The sequence below is a fragment of the Athene cunicularia genome, assembly GCF_003259725.1.
Source record: "Athene cunicularia isolate RWA chromosome 3 unlocalized genomic scaffold, athCun1 chr3_part1, whole genome shotgun sequence".
NCBI classification, from domain to species: domain Eukaryota; kingdom Metazoa; phylum Chordata; class Aves; order Strigiformes; family Strigidae; genus Athene; species Athene cunicularia.
This window is the reverse complement of record NW_020799097.1, coordinates 57,089,082-57,097,394: the sequence shown is the minus strand read 5'-3', so window position 1 is coordinate 57,097,394 and position 8,313 is coordinate 57,089,082. Positions and strand designations below refer to the sequence as shown.

The following is an 8,313-nucleotide window of genomic DNA, read 5'->3' as shown; positions in this document are numbered from 1 at the left end:
GGGGGGAAGAAAAAAAAAAGTTGATTACAGAAATGAATTTATATCTTGTAACTGTGCAGATCAAGTTGACCTTTTTAAACATTAAAGAATTACTGAACAAAAATCCCTAATGCCATTTCTTCTACTGGCACGTCTAAGTCTGCTATGTATGAACTCCACATTGAACAATCCTATCTAAGCTGTAATTCAGACTGATAAATTCAGTGGTTTCTCTTGCCAGTTAGCTCTCTTGCCAGTTCGCTCTCTTCCATGAATTTACCATTAATTTAGCTCTCCTCCAGAAATGCTATGGCATGGTACAAATGTACTACTAGTCTTCTAAAAGACAGTAATAAATAACATAACAAGAATTAATTGAAATCCAGAATCAAACACTGAAAAAGGCAATGATTACTTTTGGCATGATCCCACGGCTTGCTGAAAATCTAACATTTGGTAAGGACACTGATCTACTGAAAAACAGGCAAGAGCTAGAATATTTCTCTAGCTGAGTTTGAATATTGGAGAAGATAAAAACAATGTAAAACAAAGAGGGACACAGTATATCACATGTAAGAAGACAAGCCAAAATCATGAATGCTCATTTTCAAATAGTACTCATTCTCTCTTCTTTGTGTTTGCAGGAAACTTCATAATGTAAGAGGAATAACTTTTCAGTTGAAAATCTTTATAAAGGTGTAACCTCATGGATGTCATTATAACCACAAAAAAATCTACACCTGTTAAGAACAAACCTATTTCCTTAAGGTCCACAATTTAGATTTTGTTCTTCCTGTAATCCTTTTGAACTTCCTTTCAGTCAGTGTTCAGTAACCTGTACTGAAATACCAGTAATTTAACAATGTTGAAAGGCTTTCAGACTTGCACCTGGTCAGACAGCTCCCCTCCTTCCCTTTAGAAATCCACAAATTATGCAAAATCACCGTATTAGTACAAAGCCACACACATTCAGCTGAAGTTCTGGCACAAAATGGGGGTAGAGCTCAGCTACGGTTTTAGTATAAGAAATCCTTCCAAAATTATAAAAGGTATAATTTTGACAGGAACTGACAGAAATTGGTACTTAAGGCTGTAGGATGATTTGAACTGCCTGCACCATGTTCCATATTCATTAGTTTATTTGACAGAAGATAGCAGACTCAGTCCAAAACCCAATTAAGAAAATGCCACAAGAAAAACCCCAGCTCTACAACTTTGTACCATCACAACAGGCACAGCAAAAATGCCCAAGATGAAACAGATCTTGGAGAAAGAACTGTTCTTCATGATTAAGAAGGGCTCCTTGAGACGGAAGGTGAGCACGCTGACAGAGTAATGCTAGGGAAGGAAAGCAGATGCTCATGTCGTATCTCTTCTGCAACAGGCACACACAGACTGAAAGGCTATTCTTCTACAGGGGCTAAATTCAGCAGCAAGAATATACAAATACAGAGGGAGCCTGCTCCAGAGTACTAAATCAAGCTAAAAAATAAAATCACAACACACTCCTTCACTTTAGTCGGAAAGTCTTTCAGAGAAAGAAATGGTGAAATAATATTTTCAAAGTCAGATCTAATGTGAAACAGAATCTGACAGATACGATATGATACATCAAGGCAAAACAGAAATTGAATGCAGTTTCTCTGAAAACTGATGAAAATCTACAGTAGTTTTTAGTACTGGTGGTGTGATCCTCAAAGGTATCACCACTAGCTACTGAGCAATTCTGATCTTATTCCAGTCCCTAGTTCCATCTCTCAGATATGCAATTTCTGCAAGAGGAAAGAGCTGAGGAGGTGAGATGAGCATTGAATCACCAATACTTTGTACTCCAGCACTCTGACACAGGCTGAGACCGTGTCCTCAGCAGCAAAAGTCGGTTGGGGTTTAGGCTGCTCTGCCTGGAGCTGTGCTCCCTGTGGTCCTCCTCAACACCTGACCTCGCCTTGTCAGAGGCTGCAAAAGTGGTGCTCAGCACAGCCCTAGATTCATTCTCTCTCTAATTGCCTCCCCTTCCCCAAGTTCAGTTTCTGACGGATCTCACCCTTTAGGGGCTGTAAGTAGCCTCACACAGTACTACGCTCTCTGCTCTGGCTGTAGGCTACTCCTTGCACACAGGGGTTGTTTCTGCAACCATCAGATTGCTTCATGCTAGTAGGGCAACCTAAAGAGACCTTAACGTAACTGAATCAGGCTTCTTGCTATTGGTCTTCAGAAGAAGTAGATTTACTCTGGCATTTGTCCCTCAGGTCCCCAGAGCAAGACATTAGCCACTGTACATGTTCCCACAGAACTTTTTGTGACTCATCATGGAAACTGGACAAGCTGAACTGCCATGGGCTTCAGCTGGCAGGACACGAATGAGAAATCACAGCACCTAAATGGGAGGAAACCTCTATTTTGCATAACACAGGCCGATCAGATTAACTCTGAGAAGTTTGCTATCGCATTAGATGCTTTCAAATGTCACAGAGGATTATTTGAGAGGACGGTTCTAGCAGACTCATCTATAGCCTTAACATGTCTTTCTGTTATGGCTCTTCCTATTCCTGCTCACATCCTTTGAGGATGTGGGATACAATTATCTACCAAAGGTAAAACTGATAAAGTTAGGACATTTTCAGAAAGCAAAACCAGGGAACCATAACGTGGGAGATTTGAATTCAGATATTGGGAAAGGGTATCTTGCCTCTACATGAGATAATGTCTCTTAATCTTTGAAAAGAACAACATGAATAATATTCTACTTTACAACAAGAATAAAGGCACAGCACAGCACTGCTTTTCTTTTAAAAAACTATCCATTGGCAGTACTGCGAATAGTATGAATACAATTGGTTAATAATTTATTGAGCTTTAAGAAAGAAGTCTGAAAACCTCCTGCAAATAACCTTCTGATCTCAAGTTTTGGTAAGAGAGATGTTGTACCAACTACCCTGCTGCTTGCTACCATAATTTAAGGAGTTTTAGTACCTGTGCTCACTTGGGGGAAACTCCAGTTTCAATCTGAAACTTGCAGCAAATCAATATAATCTGCATTACAATACATGGTCTGATTTAAGTGACAGGATACTTTAAAATGATCTCCCACTGTGTATCACTTTTATGTTTTATTGTTGAAATATTATTTCAGTACCAGCAATTTTGACTGGAAAAAAAAAAAAAAAAGACTGCTTTTGTTTCTGCCAGTGTCGGCTGCTTTATTTCATTGTTGCCTAAGTTATGTAACATTTTCAGTCAGTTCCACATTCACCACAGAGATTTATGTTAAATTATGACATTAACTTCACAAAACATGCCTTAAAAAAAAAAATGAACACAAAAAAACCCACCCAAAACAACCCACAGGAAATTCTACATAGATGACAATGTTTCTACCATTTCTATCTGCACGCTCCTCTCTCTCCCTTGGAGCTAACAGAGAAAAGGAAAGACTACTGACCAAGAAGCATCCATTTCTGATTCTTTCAGCAAAGTAGCAAACCCCTTCCAGACAATTTTATTGTATGATACTAATGCCTGATATTATTCTTTGAAACCTTAGCAGAACTGCTCTCTGAGTACATAATTTCTCTAATCCATCCTCACAGAAGAGGAAAAAAATAAAAATTAGAGGAGTGAGACAAATACAACAATGTAGTAAGTTGCCTACATCTCCTGATTTTTTTAAATATTATGTATTTGCTCAGGATACTATAAAACATCATCTTCTCACATTTTAAGAGAATAATATATTCAACACCGTGGCTGAAAATCACAAGTAATTAAGACATCAAGGTGGGTTTGACTTCACTTTATTTATCACGAAACTTAATAAACATGGGCAGAAATTATTTTTCTCTCAGAGATTCAGAAATACCCATACTTGGCTGTAAATAATATGGCCAAGGTCACCCATGAGGCCCATTGTATAGCCTGACCTAGTATGCAATTTTACTGAGTGTCAGTTCTAGCCTACAGTAGAGAAATTAAGATTATTAATGAAAGATAAATGAGAAAACAGTTTATAATGACTTACAGGAGGGTAAAGCAATTGTACCTGTAGATCCTTGACAATATCATGATACGGCCCTGCAGTCTTTCTCCTTACAAATAATCCACCTATAATACCATAGAGAGTTATGCACAGAAAAGGGTAACAGTAGTAAGAATAGAAACAAATTGATAATACTTATGAGATAGACAAGAAAACTAAAAGAACATTTTATATATGTTAACCTGGGATATTCAGAAATCCAGACACAACTATCAGAGGAGTAATCTCTAAGAACAAAGCCTTCTGAACAAGACATTAATAGGTATAGCGTGACTGGAATCAGGACTAAATGCCTCCATCTACACTAGCATGTAGGAGCAATTTGCTGATCAAAAAAGTTAGTGTTGAAGACCTGATACCCACACATTTGAGAGGTTTTTATTTTCAACTAGCCCTAATCCTGTCCCAAGGCTTCAGTCTGCTTTTGTAAAAAGAGCACGTGAGGTTTATTCCTGGCAATCCTGGTTTAGTTCTATCCAAATGGGATTCAGCTGAAAACCTCATCCTGAACCACAGCCCTGAAGCTGGGAATGAGCAGGAGATTCACTTCAAAAGCACACTCCTCCTGCAAACTTAAAACACTGTAACAAATGCATTCAATACACCTTGTAGAGCAAAATGAGTACACAGGCTAAGTACACTGACTAGTTATGAAAAAGGATGCTTAATAAAGAATAAGAACATGAAATTAGGCAATGGAAAAGGTTAGGTATCAAGATGTAAGAGACCTTAGAAGGGAAAACCATTAGACTACAGTATACCTGAGGGTAGATGTTTTCTATTCCTTGTCAGTGAACTCCTTGATTTTGAAGCATTTTACATAATGTAAAAAAAAAAAAAAAAAAAAAAAAAAAAAAAAAAAAAAGGAAAAGAAAAAAAAATACAAACACTTTGAAAGACTGGTAAATCCTTGTCTTAAAAGAAATTCTTGATTCACCTTCAACCATCATAACTTACTCAGCAACTGACTGTGAAAGAGTAACTATGTTGATAGAGTTAAACCAGAGTGGCTGACTTGTTACCAAATGCCATCTTTCATGTCATGAATATCTATGATTCTGTAAGAAATCATTTTGGAATCAAAGAATGAAACCTCTACAGAGTCCTGTGGGAAAACAGCATGAGTAGCCTGCGAGCCTGATTTTTTCAATGACCATGCTTATTTCAGTCCTATTTTCCAGCTGGCTGATCAGAAAGATACACAGATCAGGAAAGCACTCATCTTTCTGAATTTCTCCTTTTCTGCCTTTCATGAGCAAATCATTTTTCCATTTTAGTTTCCATAAGGGTGCTAATGGAAACCCATTTTGGGCTAAACAAATGATTAAGGCTAATGGATTGCTAATGCATAGTACGAGCAAAATTTTATGAAAGTCAAACTCTCAAATTCACATATCCACAAACAGGTGGAAGTAGATGTGGAGAGAACATTAACAGTAGAGATTGATTTCTGTGCATGAATCTAAGTGAAGTTACCGCACTTATATATGGGGAAGAAAAGGAAGAGGCACTGACAGCTATGAAAACAGTCAAACAGGGCACAGCAAAAATGCAGCTTTGTTACACATTTAAAACTGTGTACTGCTGTGGAGTGGCTTCCATTTTTAAACCTGCATTTATCTACTTTCAGTGTAATGCTAACCAAAAAAATTAGTTATATCCTGTTGTAAGTATTAGAAAAACTGTGAGAAGATCTCAGGTATCTTCATGGATCTACAGACATATTCTGCTGATTTGTCTTGGAAGCCAGAATATATGGTTTCTGTTCACTTCACTTCAGTGGATGAAAGCTAAAGAATCTGTGCAGAGAAAATATGAACTCACAGACAGCTCTGGGAGTTTTCAATTTAAGCAGCTCTGCTTGGTAGTTAAAGTTCCCTTTAAATCACTGCTGAAAAAGATTGCCAAAAATTAAAAGAAGGGGCATTTACAGAAAGGCCACAGAAAGTATTTATCACAGTAGCTTTAAAAAGATACCTATTACTCTGTGTCTGAAAAATTACATTTATTGCAAAATCATCTCTCTGGATTAAGCACAAAGATGTTTTATGCTCACCAGCTGCCCATTTTGAAGCAGTAATTAACCAAGAAACATAATTGAGACCCTATGTTAATATCACTGACAGAACAATTGAACAAAAAACCTAAGCTACTTTAAAAACAAGTTTTATTCCAAAACTGGAAAAAACAATGAGCATTAATTTCTGCACCATTTTTTCCTGACAGGATGTTAGCAGGCACAGTTATTGACTACACAGAAACCCTTCAACACTTCTTAATATTTTATGCTCATTTACTCAGCTTCTACTAAAATACCAACTGGAAACCCTTTTTTTAAAAAAAAAAAAATTAACAGAATTCCCAGTGAAAAGTTCACACAGTAAAGTTTGCAATCTGGCAAAGGTGTGCTGGAACTTGTCCAGCTGGTTCAACAGCATGTCTTAAAATATATACATCACAAACTGCGAAGAGTATGTGTTCTTTGGCATATGCATGCAATATACTTTGAATCATTCCATGTTTAACAAATTTTAACTTTACCTCTCACTTCACTGATGTGTTTAGACAATAGGATGACAGCCATTAAAAAGATGACATTTCTATTATTTTATTGTTTGTGTCATAGTTTTTATGTTATTAAGGTGTAGGGGGGTTATATTTAATTTATTGAGGTCTCAAAAAAAAAAAATCTGTTCCAAGAAATTGCTTCAAATATGTGAAGAGAAAAGAAAATGTAGTCTTATTCAACAGAATCGGTGTTTTAGTTTTCTCTGTATGGATCATAGATTTGACCCTTTCTTAATGCCTTGGTGGTATAAAATCACTCTGCAAATGCAGTGGGGTACTCTCTCTTAACAGAAGGACCACTCTGGGAATGAGAAGCAACTCACTGTATTTGTCAAATCCACTTTTTCTTGTCTTCATAAGGTGAGAAGTTCCACTGTCTTATTTTCCTATAGCAAATGCCTTCATAGCATATTTTTTATTTAATATCTCATTCTGGTTGTAGTATTTCCCATAAATTATTTTTAGTACTTCTCATGCTTAGAGAAATGCACAAATATTATCTAGGTGTGGTGGTTTAGGCCCTGCCGGGACCAGAGACCACATTGTTGTTGTCCCTCCCCCACCCTCAGCCGGTCAGGCTGGCAGTGAGGCACAAACCCTGGGTTAAAATAAGAAGAAATTTAATACAACAGTGTGATAAATAACAATTTGAACAACAACAGTAGCAATGATAACAACAATAAATAGCAATAACAGTGAACAAGACAAAAGATATACAGGGAAATACTGCAATGGTTACGGACAGCCTGCCGTGTGATTCCCATCACCAAAGCCACAAAGGAAAAAGTTCCCACGCTGCCATGCCAGACCTGACATCAGTATGGTATGAATAACCCGGCTGGAGATCCCTTCCCCTCTCTGCTGGGGAAACTTAACCCTATCCTAGCTGAACCAAGACATAATCCACCCCTTTATTCTATACCATCTGCATCATGCCCAGATGCCATTTAGCAGTTCACACTAACAAAACAACGATTAACAAAGGCACAGTATAATTCACGGTATGTTCTTACTCAAAATCAAGACCCCCTGTGGTACGCATCAGACCTCTCCATTGTCCTGCATCACCCACCAGGTGCACCCAGGTCCTTGGGCAAAAGCAATCCCGTGGATGGGTTTGCCTTTGCCTGGCGCAGGACTAACCCAGACCATTTTTCCCAATATATTCCTCATGCGCACCACAGGGACTTTATCCCCATCTACAGCACGTGGAGGTCTCGACTGAGCCAGGCCAGCTCGACTAGCAGATCCTCTTGTGTTGACTAGCCAGGTGGCCTTTGCTAGATGCATGTCCCAGTCTCTGAAGGTCCCACCTCCCAGTGCTTTCAATGTGGTTTTTAACAGTCCATTGTAGCGCTCGATCTTCCCAGAGGCTGGTGTGTGGTAGGGGATATGGTAGACCCACTCGATACCGTGTTCTTCTGCCCAGGCATCTATGAGGATATTTCAGAAGTGGGTCCCGTTGTCTGACTCAATTGTCTCTGGGGTGCCATGTCGCCACAGCACTTGGGTTTCAAGGCCCAGGATGGTGTTCCGGGTGGTGGCAAGGGGCGCTGGGTAAGCTTCCAGCCATCCAGTGGTTGCTTCCACCATTGTGAGCACGTGGCGCTTCCTGTGGCAGGCCTGTGGCAGATCGACTACACTAGGATTTATGCAGAATAGATAAAAATCTCTGGAGTGTGAGCTAAAAAAGCATGTCTTTATTTAGGTACAACTGTTCTAAGTATATG

The 8,313-nt window shown here is 38.6% G+C and overlaps 1 long non-coding RNA gene across 1 annotated transcript in view; it reads right to left on the bottom strand.

Annotated features, from left to right (window-relative positions):
• LOC113478692 overlaps positions 1-7,687 on the bottom strand; it is a 10,882-nt gene extending 3,195 nt beyond the window's left edge. Inside the window, exons 1-2 of the long non-coding RNA XR_003398115.1 lie at positions 7,557-7,687; positions 4,164-4,170 (exon numbers count right to left, since the gene is read on the bottom strand). This is a non-coding gene — a long non-coding RNA (uncharacterized LOC113478692). The remainder of the gene's footprint in view (positions 1-4,163; positions 4,171-7,556) is intronic.
• Positions 7,688-8,313: the final 626 nt, after the last annotated feature.